At 39.1% G+C, this 21,540-nt stretch overlaps 1 long non-coding RNA gene across 1 annotated transcript in view; it reads right to left on the bottom strand.

The window, feature by feature from the left end:
• Positions 1–6,479: 6,479 nt before the first annotated feature.
• The window catches only part of LOC115802448 (uncharacterized), a 50,338-nt gene continuing 35,277 nt past the window's right edge, over positions 6,480–21,540 (bottom strand). The window contains exons 7-9 of the long non-coding RNA XR_004022922.2: positions 14,806–21,034; positions 7,830–14,052; positions 6,480–7,076 (exon numbers count right to left, since the gene is read on the bottom strand). This is a non-coding gene — a long non-coding RNA (uncharacterized LOC115802448). The remainder of the gene's footprint in view (positions 7,077–7,829; positions 14,053–14,805; positions 21,035–21,540) is intronic.

Raw genomic sequence — 21,540 nt, 5'->3', positions numbered from 1 at the left:
AATCAAAACTACAATGAGATATCATCTCACACCAGTCAGAATGGCCATCATCAAAAAATCTAGAAACAATAACTGCTGGAGAGGGTGTGGAGAAAAGGGAACACTCTTGCACTGCTGTTGGGATGTGAATTGGAACACCCACTGTGGAGAACAGTATGGAGGTTCATTGAAAAACTACAAATAGAACTACCATATGAACCAGCAATCCCACTACTAGGCATATACCCTGAGAAAACCATAATTCAAAAAGAGTCATGTACCAAAATGTTCATTGCAGCTCTATTTACAATATCCAGGAGATGGAAACAACCTAAGTGTCCATCATGGGATTAATGGATAAAGAAGATGTGGCACATATAAACAATGGAATATTTCTCAGCCATAAAAACAAACGAAATTGAGTTATTTGTAGTGAGGTGGATTGGCCTAGAGTCTGTCATACAGAGTGAAGTAAGTCAGAAAGAGAAAGACAAATACCTTATGCTAACACATACACATGGAATCTAAGAAAAAAAAATGTCATGAAGAACCTAGGGGTAAGACAGGAGTAAAGACCCAGACCTAGTAGAGAATGGATTTGAGGATATGGGGAGGGGGAAGGGTAAGTTGTGACAAAGTAAGAGAGTGGCATGGACATATTTACACTACCAAACGTAAAATAGATAGCTAGTGGGAAGCAGCCACATAGCACAGGGAAATTAACTCGGTGCTTTGTGACCACCTAGAGGGGTGGGATAGGGAGGGCGGGAGGGAGGGAGATGCAAGAGGGAAGAGATATAGGAACATATGTATATGTATAACTGATTCACTTTGTTATAAAGCAGAAACTAACACACCATTGTAAAGCAATTATACTCCAATAAAGATGTAAATATATATATATATACACAAATCAATCAATATGATACACCATATAGACAAATTGAAGAATGAAAACCATGTGATCGTCTCAATAGAAGCAGAAAAAGCTTTCAACACCCATTTGTCATAAAAAAACCTTCCAGAAAGTAGGCATACAGGGAACGTTCCTCAACATCATATAGGCCATATATGACAAACCCACAGCAAATATCGTCCTCAATGGTGAAAAAATAAAACCATTTCCACTAAGATCAGGAACAAGACAAGGTTACCCATTCTCACCACTATTATTCAATATTATTTTGGAAGTTTTAACCACAGGAATCAGAGGAGAAAAACAAATAAAAGGAATCCAAATCGGAAAAGAAGAAGTAAAACTGTCACTGTTTGCAGATGACATGATACACTACATAGAGAATCCTAAACATGATACCAGAAAACTACTAGAACTAATCAATGAATTTGGTAAAGTAGCAGGATACAAAATTAATGCACAGAAATCTCTGGCATTCCTATACACTAATGATCAAAAATCTGAAAGTGAAATTAAGAAAACACTGTCATTTACCATTGCAACCAAAAGAATAAAACACCTAGGAATAAACCTACCTCAGGAGACAAAAGACCTGTATGCAGAAAGCTAGAATACACGGATGAATGAAATTACAGTTAATAGAAACAGAGGGAGAGATATTCCATGTTCTTGGATTGCAAGAAGCAACATTGTGAAATTGACTATACTACCCAAAGCACTCTACATATTCAATGCAATCTCGACCAAACTACCACCGGCATTTTTCACAGAACTAGAACAAAAAATGTCACAATTTGTATGGAAACACAAAAGACCCCGAATAGCCAAGGCAATCTTGAGAAAGAAAAACAGAGCTGGAGGAATCAGGTTCCTGACTCCAGACGATACTACAACGTTACAGTAATCAAGACAGTATGGTACTGGCACAAAAACAGAAATATAGATGAATGGAACAGAATAGAAAGCCCAGACATAAACTCGTGCACATATGGTCACCTTATTTTTGATAAAGGAAGCAAGAATATACAATGGAGATAAGGCAGCCTCTTCAATAACTGGTGTTGGAAAAACTGGACAGCACATGTAAAAGAAGGAAATTAGAACACTCCCTAACACCATACACAAAAATACATTCAAAATGGATTAAAGACCTAAATATAATGCCAGACACTATCAAATTCTTAGAGAAAAAAGAGGCAGAACACTCTATGACATAAATCACAGCAAGATCCCTTTTACCCAACTTCTAGAGAAATGGAAATAAAACAAAAAAGAAACAGATGGAATGTAATGAAACTAAAAGCTTTTGCACAGCAAAGGAAACCATAAACAAGACAAAAAGACAAACCTCAGAATGGGAGAAAATATTTCCAAATGAGGAAACTGACAAAGGATTAATTTCCAAACTTTACAAGCAGCTCATGCAGCTTTATATCAAAAAAACAAACAATCCAAAACCAGGAAGAAGACCTAAATAGACATTTCTCCAAAGAAGATAATTATGTTGCCAACAAACACATGAAAGAATGCTCAATATCATTAATTATTACAAAAATGCTTATGAAAACAACAAGGAGATATCAACTCACATCACTCAGAATGGCCATCATGAAAATGAGTACAAACAATAAATGCTGGAGAGGGTGAGGAGAAGGGGAAACCCTCTTGCACTGTTGGGGGGAATGTAAATTTATATAACCAATATGGAGATCAGTATGGAGGTTCCTTGAAAATCTAAAAATAGCACTAACATAGCACCCAGCAGTCCCACAACGGGGCATATATCCTGAGAAAACCATAATTGAAAAAGAGTCATGTAACACAATATTCATTGCAGCTCTATTTACAATAGCCAGGACATGGAAGCAACCTAAGTGTCCATCGACAGATGAACGGATAAAGAAGATGTGGCACATATATACAATGGAATATTATTCAGCCATTTAAAAAAAAGAAATTGAGTTATTTGTAGTCACGTGGATAGAACTACAGTTTCTCATACAGAGTGAAGTAAGTCAGAAAGGGAAAAACAAATACCATATGCTGACACATGCATATGGATCTAAAAAAAAAAAAAGTAATGAAGAATCTAGGGGCAGGACAGGAACAAAGGAACAGACCTACTAGAGAATGGACTTGAGAACATGGGGAGGACGGAGGGTAAGCTGGGACAAAGGGATAGAGTGGGAAGTACATATATACACTACCAAAGGTAAAACTGATAGCTGGTGGGAAGCAGACCCAAAGCACAGAGAGATCAACTCACTGCCTTCTGACAAACTAGAGGGGTGGGATAGGGAGGGCGGGAGGAAGGGAAACTCAACAAGGGAGACATCTGGGGATATATGTATATGTATTCCTGATTAACTTTGTTATAATGCAGAAAATAACACACCATTGAAAAGCAATTATACTCCAATAAACATGTTAAGAGAAAAAAAGAAATTTTATACTGTTTATTCTCTGTCTTCTTTTTCATCCTTCCAAAACCCTCAACCTGCCATATTACCTTCACTGTCCAATATATACAACTTAACTGTCCAATTTGGTACTTTGACATGTTGCCCATGCATTTAGTAATAATCCTTTAATATCTTTCATAATTCTACCTGCAGTCAGAAGGAAGAAATTGTCTAGTAACTTTTCTTGGACAATTAATCAGGAAGCCTCTTAGGAATGTGGTTTTATAATGGGAAAGGAAGAAGAAGAAGAAAATGTAGAGGAGAGGAAGAGAAAGAAGAGACACTTGAGACCTGAGAAACAGTCACCAGCTAAGCATGTGACAGAAGACCCGGACCTAATCTTTCCCTCCAGCTCAGCCACGTCTTCACTACTATAAAATATTAAAATGTTATAATAAATAGTAATAAAAATAAAATTACAACCTATAATATATAATTTGGAAAACATAAAGTTGTTCAAAAATGAACACATCTAATAAACTGCCAAGAAAAATCACTGCTTATATTTTGCTCTGTTTAGTGTTAGAAGTTTTCTATTTTCATAAACCCACAGACATGCATACATGTCTTTCAGGTTACTGATTTGAGATCTTTTATCTTTTGCAACATAAATGCCTCTAGCGGTAAATTGCTCTCTATGTGCTGCATTACATTTCTCCCTAAAGCTCTTATATGTTTTCTTTGCATTTTCATTCATCCCAAAGTATTTTCTATTTCTTTGTTATTTCTCCTTCGAGCCATTGTTTATTTAGGAATGTGTTTCCAAACTCATAGATGTCACAGAAACAGAGACTAGAATGGTGGTCAGCAGGGGCTGAGGGGTTCGGCAAAAGAGGAGATGTTGGGCAGTGGGTACAAGCCTGCATCATACGATGAAGAAGCTCTGGGCGTCTATGGAACATCATGGTGAGTCTGGTTAACAACACTCGGCTGGGTAGTTGAAACTTGCTCAGAAAATAGACCTTAAGCATTCTCATCACACACACACACACACAAACACACACACACACACACAAATACACATACTTAAATGGTTAATTTTGAAGCGATTAATGTGTTAATTGACCAATGGTGATAATCACTGCACAAAGTACACATATGTCAAATCATCCCATTATGCACCGTAAATATGTCCAATTTAATTTGTTAACTATGCCTCAGAAATACCAGATGGAAAAGATGAAAGAAGAACCATCCTAAGAAACAGTAACAAAGTTTGAGAATCTTTGTGTTCCTTCTCCTTGCCTCTCTTAGGCTCTGATACTACTCTCTGAGAGAGCTTCCCTTAACAACTCTTCCCTGCGGGCCTTATATCCACCCTTCTAGTCACCTATACTGAACACATCTGAAGTAGGTAATGTGGAAAGTGGGGAAAGGAGGGCTGGAAAGTCGTTACTATTCTTGAAAAATCAGTCTTTTTTCTTTTGGCACATAGTTTATATAGTTGTCAATTCCCTCAAAAACTTATTAGACACCCGACATAATTCACTCTTCCAATCATTTCTGTGTCCCACGGACCTCACTCAGGTCCTTTTCTGGAAGTAATTTTCTGGCCTGATTAAATTTCTGCCTTGATCCCTGAACATAATTCAACTACCATGAGGCTCCGTGACACACAGGTGGATAGACTACAACTTCTGTCTCTTTTCTCTGTTGTTACAGTCAACTGAAATTGGACTTCAAGTTCAAAACCACCTCTAATCTCATACCTTACTCTTTAGGGATTACAAGTGTTGAGTTTCCTAATTCAACAAGGTTTTGAATATCTGGTCGATACTTTTTTCTTTCCATTTTTTTTTTTTCTGACCTGCCAGCCAGAAATTTTTTTCTCAACATACATTTATTGAAATACCCTGGTCAAATCAACAAGTGACCAATATTTGGTCTGCATCTCGGAATACCATGGACAACCATTACTGCAAACATTTTGCCATTGAATAAAATGTATCACCACATTTCTGGCTTCCAACATCAGACTCCTTGCCAACCACCTCCAGACTCTAAGCCAATGCCATAATTTTAAGATTTGTTACAGAAGCGTCCCACCTCAAAGACGAATTTCTGTGTCAGGTCAAATAACACTAGCTAGAGGAGAGACAACTCCCAAATATCAGTGTTGATTTCTCACTCAGGTAATAGTCTGATAAGCGTTGGGCAGTAATCTGGGCATCTTTTTTTTCCTGCAGTTCTGGCATCTTGGACTCCTTTACATCTAGGACCACAAGAAGAGATATGCTTAAAGAACACACCCCTTTTCACGGCTTACTGGACCCGTAAGCCATGCACTTAGAAAACAAGCTGCATAGCAACAGTCATTTTGTAAATCTAGATAAACATTGGAAACACCAGTGTACCTAACAAGTGGGGTCAAATCAGTCAAGAAAGTAATTTCAGAAGTGAAAAAATATAACAAGACACTGAGGTTGTTGAGTTTTGCTGTAAGAAAAACGTGTTGTGCACATGGAGAGCAGGCAGCACTTGGCCTGGTAAGGACCCTTGAAACTTCCATTTATTTGTACTACCCATGAATACAGAACTACTATAATTTTATGCAGAGTATCCCAATAATTTCCCAAAGCATTTAATGTGTCACATGAAGTTATAAATACGGTTAAGTTGGAAAAGAAAAGGAACACAGAATATGAAAGTGTCATATAGTTTAAGAATCTCCTTATGCGCTGTACTAGGTATGTCTGAGCCTCTTTCCTGCTACAGCAAACATGGTGGTGGCAGTGATGGTGGTAACAGTGATGATGACAGAGACAATGATAATTGGCCACCTTACAAAGTGCCAATATGTGCCTGGCATCGTGGCAACTGAATGACACACATTCATGTAAATTTTATGCCTAATCAAGTTGGCACTGTAAAGGTGATTTTCCCCACATTTTAGTAAAGGGATTGAACTTCTGAGGAGTTAACTAATTTGTTCCTCAAGTCAATCAAACAATAATTAAGAAAATAACCTGGATTTGAAATTATATACAAATAATCATCGATATGACTCAAAATTCACATAACACTGGTTGTGAGAGCCTGAAATTTGGATCGAAGAAGGATAGAAATCAACCAAAATTATGATATGATATTGCTAAAAGCAGGGTTTCAAAGAAAGAAAATACTTTTACCGTCACAAAAAAGAAGTGTATTTTATTCAAGAAATGGAGGATAAGTAACAATGGCTCATCTGGCAGAAACCACTGCCCAGGTGACAGACACACACAGAAGACACTGAGAGAATCCTCAGAGGGCGCTCAGGAGGATAGACACTTCTCTTCCCTCTGAGGCTCTGGGATGCTTTTTCGGATATCTCCCAGAGGGAAGCACCCTAGCAGACTCAGATAGGAAACCTCTGACCGTCAGGAATCCCCATACGCACACTGCAGGCTGAAGGGTGGAAAGCTTCTTCTGTATCCATGATAGGCTTTGAAGAGAAGATGAAGGTGGAGCTGTGGAACTAGATGAGCTGATTGTCCTTATCCTTTCCAGAGGCAGATAAAACCTGAAGCTGTTACTTGCCCTTGGGTGGGCACTTCTGCTGGCATTGCTGGGGAGGTGGCACAGGAGTGCATTTCTCAGTGCACTTTATAGGTGGGCAAGGGTCTGTACCCTTTTTAGGTGAGCAAGGATCAGGGCACTTAGTTGGGCACACTGGAGGTAGCTTGCACTGCTGCTTGCACTGCTGCTCTTGAGAAGACATCTTTCTGGAGTCTTAATATCTGAAAGAAAGTATATGACCATGTTCACCACAAGGAATTCCTTCAGACGGAAGACCCAAACCTTTGACAACTCAAATAGACAGTATCTCTCCAATCTCTAAGTATGGGTTTTAATCTCTTTAATACCTTTTAATGAATTTCTGACTTCTCTCTCGTTCTTTAGCAAATCTATTCATCAGCCCAGAGACAACCTTCTCTTTTCTCATACAACATTTCCAAAGAAACTATCTTTTTATGAAAGAAACAAGCAGTGTTTTCTCTTTTGGTTTCTTTCTTCTTTATATTTTAATGAAAATGTCATCTTCAAAAAAGGCCATCACAAGTTCTGAAATCCTGGGCAAGTTCACAAGCAATTTCTATCACCATTTTTTCTCATGAGGTCCTGACAGGATTACTTATGTACAAAGCCAAGGGTAATCAGGATGAGTGTAAGGGCATCACAGCTTCTAAGATTAATGCCTCTGACATCACAGCAGAGGTCCAAGAGAAAGGCACAGAAAAAGGTAAATACTTTACTCTTTATCCCTTCATGTCAAAATTTCCTTTTAATTTCTTTTTCAATAGAGGAATTCAAACTAGGTATCAGAAATCTAGTAAATACAATATAACATTGTGCCCAGATTCCAAGTTCCCATCCACTAAGTAACATTATACCCTTGATCATAACTTTGGAACCATCAAATTTGCGGTGTCCAGCATCAACTCAACATTCGGGGGCCCGAGAACAAAGTTGAACTGAAGAATCATACTCACCAGGTTCTCCAAAGTCAATCGGAACTCGAGTAGCAGGAGGATAGCTGTCGTGCAGCAGAGGCCCTTTTTATTGGGGTTTGCTGCCCCACCCAGGGGGAAGCGGAGCTACCAAAACTGGCCTGGTTCAGTCATTTCCCAACCAAATGCAAATCCATCCATAACTGGCTTGGCAGGGACTCTGAAAACAGGAAATGTCCTGCGCCAGGATCTCCTCACTAGATTATGTTCTCATGACTCACAGAGTCCCTGCCTTAGCTCTCCGTTTCAGCGGTTTATGGCAGTGGGAGGATTTTGAAGCTTCTCTAACTTGCAGACAAACGTTCCGTTTCTTGATTGGGCAAGATGACCCTTTTCTATCTTTCACCTTCCTTGACTTCTAAAACTGCCTGCCTAGTTGCACTTGAACTGGTGGCCATTTTATTGTACATACTGGTTTGAGAAAGGCCTGGCTACCTGGTGACACCATTCTCTTTATCTCAAGCCCCTCTTATAATGCATTTCCTCTTGATCCATGGCTTGCTAAGTGAAGTCTCTTCTCCTCTTCTAAAATGGACAGAGGGAAGGTTGCAGATCATCTCCGATGACTTCCCACCGTGATACTTAAATACGTTTAGTAAAGTGGTGACCTCTAGGGACCCCCTTTCACTGCTTTGCTCCTTCAAATTAAGAACATCCAGCAGATGTTCATAATTCCTATGAACTTTGTAAATCTGTTTCACTTCCGGCCACAAGGAATTCACTAGGAGCGTAGCTTCACCTACCATAATTCCAATCAGCTGGCAGATCAGAACCTAGACTTACAGTACAAACCAAGCCTTTTACTCATACCTCCCAAACATGACATATCACCTGCTCTTACCTAACTTCTCCCAAAGGACCTCTTTGGATTTCTTCAACTTTTGAAGAAAGCTCAGAGGAGTGTTTAAATATTCTGGCTTCCTGTCCCTTTGAAATTTTTGGAAAACCCTATCTAATATGCAATGCCATTCAAGTCACTAAGTTTATATGTATTTAATATTTATGAATTATTTAAATACATGTTTTGTTTCACATCAAATCTAGGGGTAAATTCCAGAGAAAGTTGATATCCCTTTATTAAAAATGCAGTCACTGAAGTTCATTGCCATTCATATACAACTTCTTAATGATTAATAATAATTTTGTTAAAATTTTAACCTACATTTTACATTTTCCATTTTGCTCACTGTGGAATATATGTCAGATAAGCCTATTTCCTGCTCTACTTTCTTCATAGAATTTGTCAGTGTGCTGAAAGGAAGGTTTGCTGGTTAATTTATGGGTCAGCTTCCCTGGCATATGGTCCCCGGTTATCTGGTCAAACATTATTCTGGGTGTTTCTGTAAGGATGCTTCTGCAAGAGAGTATTATTTAACTCAGTGGCCTGAGTAAAGGTGGTTGCCTTCTATAAGGTGGGAATTCCTCTTCCAATACACTGACCGCCTCAATAGAACAAGGCTCATCGTCACCGAGGTAAAAGACGATTACCCTGTTGGATGGGCTTCCAGCAGGCTTTCAGCTCTGCAGATTTTGAGTTTGCCAAACTTTATAATCTCTCTGTCTCTCTCAATCTCTCTCTCTCTCTCTTTCTCTCTCTCTCACACTGTCTCTCACTTTCTGTAACATATTTCTCTATGTGTATATATATATATATATACATATATATTTATACATATATATTTATACATTGCAATATTTAATTTGAATATTTCATCTGGCTTATCATGTACAAGATTACGTATGGTCAATTAAATTAAAACATTTCAAAGTTATTATAAAGTGAAGTTAAAGTAAAAAATACTACTGTTACATGACACCTCTGATGTGAAATTATGACAAATATAATGAACTTTTAGAAAATAACTGAAGTTCAGGAACCAGCGCCCTAGCATGTTCTCCAAATATCTTATTTCTACCTTTTCAGAGATTCAGCTGTCAACAGTTCTTCTACAGTTCCTCTCTTCTCTCCTGGACCTGAACACTAGTCTTTTCTCTGCTGGCCCCTTGGGCACTGAAGCTTCTCGTGATGGGCCATGGCTGGTGAAAAGCCCTGTCTGCTTTAGAAATAAAGTTGCAACTCTCACTTTATATTACTGTGGAATGTGGGAACACACATTTCTTGGGATCAGGATGTCCCTCTCACCTGACATGAACACTTCCCTAGAGTGCCGTCGTGTGCTTAAAATTCCTTTATCAGGAAAGAAATCCCTTGTATTCCATAAGTAAATATCAGATTTCAATTGTGTGAAACCAAAAATAGATATAAGATACTATTTAAGACTCACAGCATCACATATAAGTGATTGAGAGTGGGGTTGGGAGTGGAGAGAAGATCAGAGCACTAAGGTCTGAAATCTAGATGAAATATGGACTTAGGGCTCATCTGATATACTTGCTTTCTTCTGCTCTTTCCAGACATGTTTTATGGCTTTGAAGACAGTAATACGAAAAGGTTTTCGCTGTTTATTCTCGGTCTTCGTTTTCAACCCTCCAGAACCCTCAACCTGCCCTATTACCTTCACTGCCCCATATATACAACATAACTGTCCAAGTTGGTACTGTGATATGTTGCCCACGCATTTAGTAATAATCCTTTCATATCTTACATAATTCTACCTGCAGTCTGAAGGAAGAACTGGCCTAGTAACGTGTCTTGGGCAATTAATCAGGAAGCTTCTTAGGAATGTCATTTTATAATGGCAAAGGAGGAAAAAGAGGAGAATGAAGAGGAGAGGAAGAGAAAGAGGAGACACTTGAGACTTGAGAAGCGTCACCAGATAAGCATGTGCCAGAAGAGCAGGACCTAACCTTTCCCTCAAGCTCAGCCACATCTTCACTACTATAAAGTATTTAAATATTATAATAAATGGCTACAAAAATGAAATTACAGTATATAATATATAATTGGGAAAACATAAAGTTGTTCAAAAATGAACACATCTAATAAACTGCCAAGAAAAATCACTGCTTATATTTTGCTCTATTTAGGGTTAGGAGTCTTCTATTTTCATAAACCCACAGACATGCATACATATCTTTCAGGTTACTGGTCTGAGATCTTTTATCTTTTGCAACATAGATGCTCCCAGCCATAAGTTGCTCTCTATGCGCTGCATTACATTTACCCCTGAAGGTCTTCTATGCTTTATTTGCCTTTTCATTCATCCCAAAGTATTTTCTATTTCTTTGTTATTTCTTCTTCGAGCCATTGTTTATTTAGGAATGTGTTTCCAAACTCATAGATGTCACAGAAACAGAGACTAGAATGGTGGTCAGCAGGGGCTGAGGGGTTCGGCAAAAGAGGAGATGTTGGGCAGTGGGTACAAGCCTGCATCATACGATGAAGAAGCCCTCGGAGTCTATGGAATATCATGGTGAGTCTAGTTAATAACACTCGGCTGTGTACTTGAAACTTGCTCAGAAAATAGACCTTAAGCATTCTCATCACACACACACACACACACACACACACACACACAAATACACAGACATACACATATTTAAATGGTTAATGTTGAAGTGATTAATGTGTTAATTGACCGATGGTGATAATCACTGCACAAAGTACACATATGTCTAGTCATCCCATTATGCACCGTAAATATATCCAATTTAATTTGTTAATTATACCTCAGAAATACCAGATGGAAAAGATGAAAGAAGAACCATCCTAAGAAACAGTAACAAAGTTTGAGAATCTTTGTGTTCCTTCTCCTCCTTGCCTCTCTTAGGCTCTGATACTATTCTCTGAGAGAGCTTCCCTTAACAACTCTTCTCTGCGGGTCTTGTATCCACCTCACAGTGGATAATCCCTTCTCGTCACCTATACTGACCACATCTGATGTAGGTAGTGGGGAAAGGAGGGCTGGAAAGTCGTTACAATTCTTGCAAAAATCACTCTTTTTTGTTTTGGCACATACTTTATTTAGTTGTCAGTTCCCTCAAAAACTTATTAGACACCCGACATAATTCATTCTTCCAATCATTTCTGTGTCCCACGGACCTCACTCAGGTCCTTTTCTGGAAGTAATTTTCTGGCCTGATTAAATTTCTGCCTTGATCCCTGAACATAATTTAACTACCATGAGGCCCCCTGACACACAGGTGGATAGACTACAACTTCTGTCTCTTTTCTCTGTTGTTACAGTCAACTGAAATTGGACTTCAAGTTCAAAACCACCTCTAATCTCATATCTTACCCTTTAGCGATTACAAGTGTTGAGTTTCCTAATTCAACAAGGTTTTGAATATCTGGTCTGTATTTCTTTCTTTCCGTTTTTTTTTTTTTTCTGACCTGCCAGCCAGAAATTTTTTTCTCAACATACATTTATTGAAATACCCTGGTCAAATCAACAAGTGACCAATATTTGGTCTGCATCTCGGAATACCATGGACAACCATTACTGCAAACATTTTGCCATTGAATAAAATGTATCACCACATTTCTGGCTTCCAATATCAGACTCCTTGCCAACCACCTCCAGACTCTAAGCCAATGCCGTAATTTTAAGATTTGGTACAGAAGCGTCCCACCTCAAAGACTAATTTCTGTGTCAAGTCAAATAACACTAGCTACAGGAGAGACAACTCCCACATATCAGTGTTGATTTCTCACTCAGGTAATAGTCTGATAAGCGTTGGGCAGTAATCTGGACATCTTTTTTTTCCTGCAGTTCTGGCATCTTGGACTCCTTTACTTCTAGGACCACAAGAAGAGATATGCTTAAAGAACACATCCCTTTTCACGGCTTACTGGACCTGTAAGCCATGCACTTAGAAAACAAGCTGCATTGCAACAGTCATTTTGTAAATCTAGATAAACATTGCAAACCCCAGTGTACCTCACAAGTGGGGTCAAATCAGTCAAGAAAGTAATTCAGACGTGAAAAAATATAATAAGACACTGAGTTGTTGAGTTTTGCAGTAAGAAGAACGTGTTGTGCACATGGAGAGCAGGCAGCACTTTGCCTGGTAAGGACCCTTGAAACTTCCCTTTATTTGTACTACCCATGAATACAGAACTACTATAATTTTATGCAGAGTATCCCAATAATTTCCCAAAGCATTTAATATGTCACATGACGTTATAAATACGGTTAAGTTGGAAAAGAAAAGGAACACAGAATATGAAAGTGTAATATAGTTTAAGAATCTCCTTTTGTGCTGTACTAGGTATGTCTGAGCCTCTTTCCTGCTACAGCAAACATGGTGGTGGCGGTGATGGTGGTGACAGTGATGATGACGGAGACAATGATAATTGGCCACCTTACAAAGTGCCAATTATGTGCCCGGCATCGTGGCAACTGAATGACACACATTCATGTAAATTTTATGCCTAATCAAGTTGGCACTGTAAAGGTGATTTTCCCCACATTTTAGTAAAGGGATTGAACTTCTGAGGAGTTAACTAATTTGTTCCTCAAATCAATCAAGCAATAATTAAGGAAATCACCTGGATTTGAAATTATATACAAATAATCATCGATATAACTCAAAAGTCACATAACACTGGTTGTGAGAGCCTGAAATTTGGATCGAAGAAGGATAGAAATCAACCAAAATTATGATATGATATTGCTAAAAGCAGGTTTTCAAAGAAAGAAAATACTTTTACCGTCACAAAAAAGAAGTGTATTTTATTCAAGAAATGGAGGATAAGTAACAATTGCTCATCTGGCAGAAACCACTGCCCAGGTGACAGACACACACAGCAGACACTGAGAGAATCCTCAGAAGTCGCTCAGGAGGAGAGGCACTGCTCTTCCCTCTGAGGCTCTGGGATGCTTTTTCGGATACCTCCCAGAGGCAAGCAGCATAGCAGACTCAGATAGAAAACCTCTGACCGTCAGGAATCCCCATACGCACACTGCAGGCTGAGGGGTGGAAAGCTTCTTCTGTATCCATGATAGGCTTTGAAGAGAAGATGAAGGTGGAGCTGTGGAACTAGATGAGCTGATTGTCCTTATCCTTTCCAGAGGCAGATAAAACCTGAAGCTGTTACTTGCCCTTGGGTGGGCACTTCTGCTGGCATTGCTGGGGAGGTGGCACAGGAGTGCATTTCTCAGTGCACTTTATAGGTGGGCAAGGGTCTGTACCCTTTTTAGGTGAGCAAGGATCAGGGCACTTAGTTGGGCACACTGGAGGTAGCTTGCACTGCTGCTTGCACTGCTGCTCTTGAGAAGACATCTTTCTGGAGTCTTAATATCTGAAAGAAAGTATATGACCATGTTCACCACAAGGAATTCCTTCAGAGAGAAGACCCAAAGCTTTGACAACTCAAATAGACAGTATCTCTCCAATCTCTAAGTATGGGTTTTAATCTCTTTAATACCTTTTAATGAATTTCTGACTTTTCTCTCGTTCTTTAGCAAATCTATTCATCAGCCCAGAGACAACCTTCTCTTTTCTCATACAACATTTCCAAAGAAACTATCTGTTTTTAAAAGAAACAAGCAGTCTTTTCTCTTTTGGTTTCTTTCTTCTTTTTTTTTAAATGAAAATGTCATCTTCAAAAAAGGCCATCACAAGTTCTAAAATCCTGGGCAAGCTCACAAGCAATTTCTATCACCATTTTTTCTCATGAGGTCCCGACAGCATTACTTATGTACAAAGCAAAGGGCAATCAGGATGAGTGTAAGGGCATTACACCTTCTAAGATTAATGCCTCTGACATCACAGCAGAGGTCCAAGAGAAAGGCACAGAAAAAGGTAAATACTTTACTCTTTCTCCCTTCATGTCAAAATTTCCTTTTAATTTCTTTTTCAATAGAGGAATTCAAACTAGGTATCAGAAATCTAGTAAATACAATATAACATTGTGCCCAGATTCCAAGTTCCCATCCACTAAGTAACATTATACCCTTGATCATAACTTTGGACCCATCAAATTTGCGGTGTCCAGCACAAACTCAACATTCGGGGGCCCGAGTACAAAGTTGAACTGAAGAATCATACTCACCAGGTTCTCCAAAGTCAATCGGAACTCGAGTAGCAGGAGGATAGCTGTCGTGCAGCAGAGGCCCTTTTTATTGGGGTTTGCTGCCCCACCCAGGGGGAAGCGGAGCTACCAAAACTGGCCTGGCTCAGTCATTTCCCAACCAAATGCAAATCCATCCATAACTGGCTTGGCAGGGACTCTGAAAACAGGAAATGTCCTGCGCCAGGATCTCCTCACTAGATTATGTTCTCATGACTCACAGAGTCCCTGCCTTAGCTCTCCGTTTCAGCGGTTTATGGCAGTGGGAGGATTTTGAAGCTTCTCTAACTTGCAGACAAACGTTCCGTTTCTTGATTGGGCAAGATGACCCTTTTCTATCTTTCACCTTCCTTGACTTCTAAAACTGCCTGCCTAGTTGCACTTGAACTGGTGGCCATTTTATTGTACATACTGGTTTGAGAAAGGCCTGGCTACCTGGTGACACCATTCTCTTTATCTCAAGCCCCTCTTATAATGCATTTCCTCTTGATCCATGGCTTGCTAAGTGAAGTGTCTCTTCTCCTCTTCTAAAATGGACAGAGGGAAGGTTGCAGATCATCTCCGATGACTTCCCACCGTGATACTTAAATACGTTTAGTAAAGTGGTGACCTCTAGGGACCCCCTTTCACTGCTTTGCTCCTTCAAATTAAGAACATCCAGCAGATGTTCATAATTCCTATGAACTTTGTAAATCTGTTTCACTTCCGGCCACAAGGAATTCACTAGGAGCGTAGCTTCACCTACCATAATTCCAATCAGCTGGCAGATCAGAACCTAGACTTACAGTACAAACCAAGCCTTTTACTCATACCTCCCAAACATGACATATCACCTGCTCTTACCTAACTTCTCCCAAAGGACCTCTTTGGATTTCTTCAACTTTTGAAGAAAGCTCAGAGGAGTGTTTAAATATTCTGGCTTCCTGTCCCTTTGAAATTTTTGGAAAACCCTATCTAATATGCAATGCCATTCAAGTCACTAAGTTTATATGTATTTAATATTTATGAATTATTTAAATACATGTTTTGTTTCACATCAAATCTAGGGGTAAATTCCAGAGAAAGTTGATATCCCTTTATTAAAAATGCAGTCACTGAAGTTCATTGCCATTCATATACAACTTCTTAATGATTAATAATAATTTTGTTAAAATTTTAACCTACATTTTACATTTTCCATTTTGCTCACTGTGGAATATATGTCAGATAAGCCTATTTCCTGCTCTACTTTCTTCATAGAATTTGTCAGTGTGCTGAAAGGAAGGTTTGCTGGTTAATTTATGGGTCAGCTTCCCTGGCATATGGTCCCCGGTTATCTGGTCAAACATTATTCTGGGTGTTTCTGTAAGGATGCTTCTGCAAGAGAGTATTATTTAACTCAGTGGCCTGAGTAAAGGTGGTTGCCTTCTATAAGGTGGGAATTCCTCTTCCGATACACTGACCGCCTCAATAGAACAAGGCTCATCGTCACCGAGGTAAAAGACGATTACCCTGTTGGATGGGCTTCCAGCAGGCTTTCAGCTCTGCAGATTTTGAGTTTGCCAAACTTTATAATCTCTCTGTCTCTCTCAATCTCTCTCTCTCTCTCTTTCTCTCTCTCTCACACTGTCTCTCACTTTCTGTAACATATTTCTCTATGTGTATATATATATATATATATATACATATATATTTATACATATATATTTATACATTGCAATATTTAATTTGAATATTTCATCTGGCTTATCATGTACAAGATTACGTATGGTCAATTAAATTAAAACATTTCAAAGTTATTATAAAGTGAAGTTAAAGTAAAAAATACTACTGTTACATGACACCTCTGATGTGAAATTATGACAAATATAATGAACTTTTAGAAAATAACTGAAGTTCAGGAACCAGTGCCCTAGCATGTTCTCCAAATATCTTATTTCTACCTTTTCAGAGATTCAGCTGTCAACAGTTCTTCTACAGTTCCCCTCTTCTCTCCTGGACCTGAACACTAGTCTTTTCTCTGCTGGCCCCTTGGGCACTGAAGCTTCTCGTGATGGGCCATGGCTGGTGAAAAGCCCTGTCTGCTTTAGAAATAAAGTTGCAACTCTCACTTTATATTACTGTGGAATGTGGGAACACACATTTCTTGGGATCAGGATGTCCCTCTCACCTGACATGAACACTTCCCTAGAGTGCCGTCGTGTGCTTAAAATTCCTTTATCAGGAAAGAAATCCCTTGTATTCCATAAGTAAATATCAGATTTCAATTGTGTGAAACCAAAAATAGATATAAGATACTATTTAAGACTCACAGCATCACATATAAGTGATTGAGAGTGGGGTTGGGAGTGGAGAGAAGATCAGAGCACTAAGGTCTGAAATCTAGATGAAATATGGACTTAGGGCTCATCTGATATACTTGCTTTCTTCTGCTCTTTCCAGACATGTTTTATGGCTTTGAAGACAGTAATACGAAAAGGTTTTCGCTGTTTATTCTCGGTCTTCGTTTTCAACCCTCCAGAACCCTCAACCTGCCCTATTACCTTCACTGCCCCATATATACAACATAACTGTCCAAGTTGGTACTGTGATATGTTGCCCACGCATTTAGTAATAATCCTTTCATATCTTACATAATTCTACCTGCAGTCTGAAGGAAGAACTGGCCTAGTAACGTGTCTTGGGCAATTAATCAGGAAGCTTCTTAGGAATGTCATTTTATAATGGCAAAGGAGGAAAAAGAGGAGAATGAAGAGGAGACGAAGAGAAAGAGGAGACACTTGAGACTTGAGAAGCGTCACCAGATAAGCATGTGCCAGAAGAGCAGGACCTAACCTTTCCCTCAAGCTCAGCCACATCTTCACTACTATAAAGTATTTAAATATTATAATAAATGGCTACAAAAATGAAATTACAGTATATAATATATAATTGGGAAAACATAAAGTTGTTCAAAAATGAACACATCTAATAAACTGCCAAGAAAAATCACTGCTTATATTTTGCTCTATTTAGGGTTAGGAGTCTTCTATTTTCATAAACCCACAGACATGCATACATATCTTTCAGGTTACTGGTCTGAGATCTTTTATCTTTTGCAACATAGATGCTCCCAGCCATAAGTTGCTCTCTATGCGCTGCATTACATTTACCCCTGAAGGTCTTCTATGCTTTATTTGCCTTTTCATTCATCCCAAAGTATTTTCTATTTCTTTGTTATTTCTTCTTCGAGCCATTGTTTATTTAGGAATGTGTTTCCAAACTCATAGATGTCACAGAAACAGAGACTAGAATGGTGGTCAGCAGGGGCTGAGGGGTTCGGCAAAAGAGGAGATGTTGGGCAGTGGGTACAAGCCTGCATCATACGATGAAGAAGCTCTCGGAGTCTATGGAATATCATGGTGAGTCTAGTTAATAACACTCGGCTGTGTAGTTGAAACTTGCTCAGAAAATAGACCTTAAGCATTCTCATCACACACACACACACACACACACACACACACACAAATACACAGACATACACATATTTAAATGGTTAATGTTGAAGTGATTAATGTGTTAATTGACCGATGGTGATAATCACTGCACAAAGTACACATATGTCTAGTCATCCCATTATGCACCGTAAATATATCCAATTTAATTTGTTAATTATACCTCAGAAATACCAGATGGAAAAGATGAAAGAAGAACCATCCTAAGAAACAGTAACAAAGTTTGAGAATCTTTGTGTTCCTTCTCCTCCTTGCCTCTCTTAGGCTCTGATACTATTCTCTGAGAGAGCTTCCCTTAACAACTCTTCTCTGCGGGTCTTGTATCCACCTCACAGTGGATAATCCCTTCTCGTCACCTATACTGACCACATCTGATGTAGGTAGTGGGGAAAGGAGGGCTGGAAAGTCGTTACAATTCTTGCAAAAATCACTCTTTTTTGTTTTGGCACATACTTTATTTAGTTGTCAGTTCCCTCAAAAACTTATTAGACACCCGACATAATTCATTCTTCCAATCATTTCTGTGTCCCACGGACCTCACTCAGGTCCTTTTCTGGAAGTAATTTTCTGGCCTGATTAAATTTCTGCCTTGATCCCTGAACATAATTTAACTACCATGAGGCCCCCTGACACACAGGTGGATAGACTACAACTTCTGTCTCTTTTCTCTGTTGTTACAGTCAACTGAAATTGGACTTCAAGTTCAAAACCACCTCTAATCTCATATCTTACCCTTTAGCGATTACAAGTGTTGAGTTTCCTAATTCAACAAGGTTTTGAATATCTGGTCTGTATTTCTTTCTTTCCGTTTTTTTTTTTTTTCTGACCTGCCAGCCAGAAATTTTTTTCTCAACATACATTTATTGAAATACCCTGGTCAAATCAACAAGTGACCAATATTTGGTCTGCATCTCGGAATACCATGGACAACCATTACTGCAAACATTTTGCCATTGAATAAAATGTATCACCACATTTCTGGCTTCCAATATCAGACTCCTTGCCAACCACCTCCAGACTCTAAGCCAATGCCGTAATTTTAAGATTTGGTACAGAAGCGTCCCACCTCAAAGACTAATTTCTGTGTCAAGTCAAATAACACTAGCTACAGGAGAGACAACTCCCACATATCAGTGTTGATTTCTCACTCAGGTAATAGTCTGATAAGCGTTGGGCAGTAATCTGGACATCTTTTTTTTCCTGCAGTTCTGGCATCTTGGACTCCTTTACTTCTAGGACCACAAGAAGAGATATGCTTAAAGAACACATCCCTTTTCACGGCTTACTGGACCTGTAAGCCATGCACTTAGAAAACAAGCTGCATAGCAACAGTCATTTTGTAAATCTAGATAAACATTGCAAACCCCAGTGTACCTCACAAGTGGGGTCAAATCAGTCAAGAAAGTAATTCAGACGTGAAAAAATATAATAAGACACTGAGTTGTTGAGTTTTGCAGTAAGAAGAACGTGTTGTGCACATGGAGAGCAGGCAGCACTTTGCCTGGTAAGGACCCTTGAAACTTCCCTTTATTTGTGCTACCCATGAATACAGAACTACTATAATTTTATGCAGAGTATCCCAATAATTTCCCAAAGCATTTAATATGTCACATGACGTTATAAATACGGTTAAGTTGGAAAAGAAAAGGAACACAGAATATGAAAGTGTAATATAGTTTAAGAATCTCCTTTTGTGCTGTACTAGGTATGTCTGAGCCTCTTTCCTGCTACAGCAAACATGGTGGTGGCGGTGATGGTGGTGACAGTGATGATGACGGAGACAATGATAATTGGCCACCTTACAAAGTGCCAATTATGTGCCCGGCATCGTGGCAACTGAATGACACACATTCATGTAAATTTTATGCCTAATCAAGTTGGCACTGTAAAGGTGATTTTCCCCACATTTTAGTAAAGGGATTGAACTTCTGAGGAGTTAACTAATTTGTTCCTCAAATCAATCAAGCAATAATTAAGGAAATCACCTGGATTTGAAATTATATACAAATAATCATCGATATAACTCAAAAGTCACATAACACTGGTTGTGAGAGCCTGAAATTTGGATCGAAGAAGGATAGAAATCAACCAAAATTATGATATGATATTGCTAAAAGCAGGTTTTCAAAGAAAGAAAATACTTTTACCGTCACAAAAAAGAAGTGTATTTTATTCAAGAAATGGAGGATAAGTAACAATTGCTCATCTGGCAGAAACCACTGCCCAGGTGACAGACACACACAGCAGACACTGAGAGAATCCTCAGAAGTCGCTCAGGAGGAGAGACACTGCTCTTCCCTCTGAGGCTCTGGGATGCTTTTTCGGATACCTCCCAGAGGCAAGCAGCATAGCAGACTCAGATAGAAAACCTCTGACCGTCAGGAATCCCCATACGCACACTGCAGGCTGAGGGGTGGAAAGCTTCTTCTGTATCCATGATAGGCTTTGAAGAGAAGATGAAGGTGGAGCTGTGGAACTAGATGAGCTGATTGTCCTTATCCTTTCCACAGGCAGATAAAACCTGAAGCTGTTACTTGCCCTTGGGTGGGCACTTCTGCTGGCATTGCTGGGGAGGTGGCACAGGAGTGCATTTCTCAGTGCACTTTATAGGTGGGCAAGGGTCTGTACCCTTTTTAGGTGAGCAAGGATCAGGGCACTTAGTTGGGCACACTGGAGGTAGCTTGCACTGCTGCTTGCACTGCTGCTCTTGAGAAGACATCTTTCTGGAGTCTTAATATCTGAAAGAAAGTATATGACCATGTTCACCACAAGGAATTCCTTCAGAGAGAAGACCCAAAGCTTTGACAACTCAAATAGACAGTATCTCTCCAATCTCTAAGTATGGGTTTTAATCTCTTTAATACCTTTTAATGAATTTCTGACTTTTCTCTCGTTCTTTAGCAAATCTATTCATCAGCCCAGAGACAACCTTCTCTTTTCTCATACAACATTTCCAAAGAAACTATCTGTTTTTAAAAGAAACAAGCAGTCTTTTCTCTTTTGGTTTCTTTCTTCTTTTTTTTTAAATGAAAATGTCATCTTCAAAAAAGGCCATCACAAGTTCTAAAATCCTGGGCAAGCTCACAAGCAATTTCTATCACCATTTTTTCTCATGAGGTCCCGACAGCATTACTTATGTACAAAGCAAAGGGCAATCAGGATGAGTGTAAGGGCATTACACCTTCTAAGATTAATGCCTCTGACATCACAGCAGAGGTCCAAGAGAAAGGCACAGAAAAAGGTA

Source organism: Delphinapterus leucas, chromosome 1, assembly GCF_059928025.1.
Source record: "Delphinapterus leucas isolate spDelLeu-1000000601 "Yukka" chromosome 1, BTC_Dleu_Yukka2, whole genome shotgun sequence".
Taxonomy (NCBI): domain Eukaryota; kingdom Metazoa; phylum Chordata; class Mammalia; order Artiodactyla; family Monodontidae; genus Delphinapterus; species Delphinapterus leucas.
The sequence above is the reverse complement of the archived record's forward strand: the minus strand, read 5'-3'. Positions and strand labels throughout refer to the sequence as shown.